Raw genomic sequence first — 553 nt, forward strand, 5'->3', positions numbered from 1 at the left:
GTCCTCCGTTCCAGAAGGTTAGGCTTTACTGCGTCCACGCTTGGCAGGCGGTCTCACTAACGCGAAAGGGGGGAAAGCTCAGTCTTGAGATTTTCAGATTCCCGGAAATTTTCCATCATCCCTTCCTTTATCCATTAACTGCGCACCTACTCTGTGCGTCTGACGCTGTTAGACGGTACAAGGACCTCGGACGCTAATGCAGGGACAGACCGGTGGTTAAAGAGGACGGTTGTGTTTAGCGCCCGCAGCGGCGGCGAGGGCCCCCAGGAGGAGGCAAAGAAGGGGGGCAGGTTCACTAGCTCAGAGGGTCTCCAGGACATTCTAGAAACCAAAGCCGGTCCCTCTGCCATTCCTAACGCCCCACCTTGGTGCCCTCTCTGGAGCCCGCACCCCCGGGAGTGCAATTCCAGTGCCCTTCCTTGAGGGGACTTGATCTCCTCCCCCTGTCTTCCCCAATTTCCTAATTACCTTCGTTTGTCACCGGGCCGTGAGGGGAGCAGCAAGCGCCCGCCCACACCGCCCCCCCTCCCCCGGGGGAGCCGGGAGCAGCGCC

The sequence above is a fragment of the Myotis davidii genome, unplaced genomic scaffold, assembly GCF_000327345.1.
Source record: "Myotis davidii unplaced genomic scaffold, ASM32734v1 scaffold1, whole genome shotgun sequence".
Lineage (NCBI taxonomy): Eukaryota > Metazoa > Chordata > Mammalia > Chiroptera > Vespertilionidae > Myotis > Myotis davidii.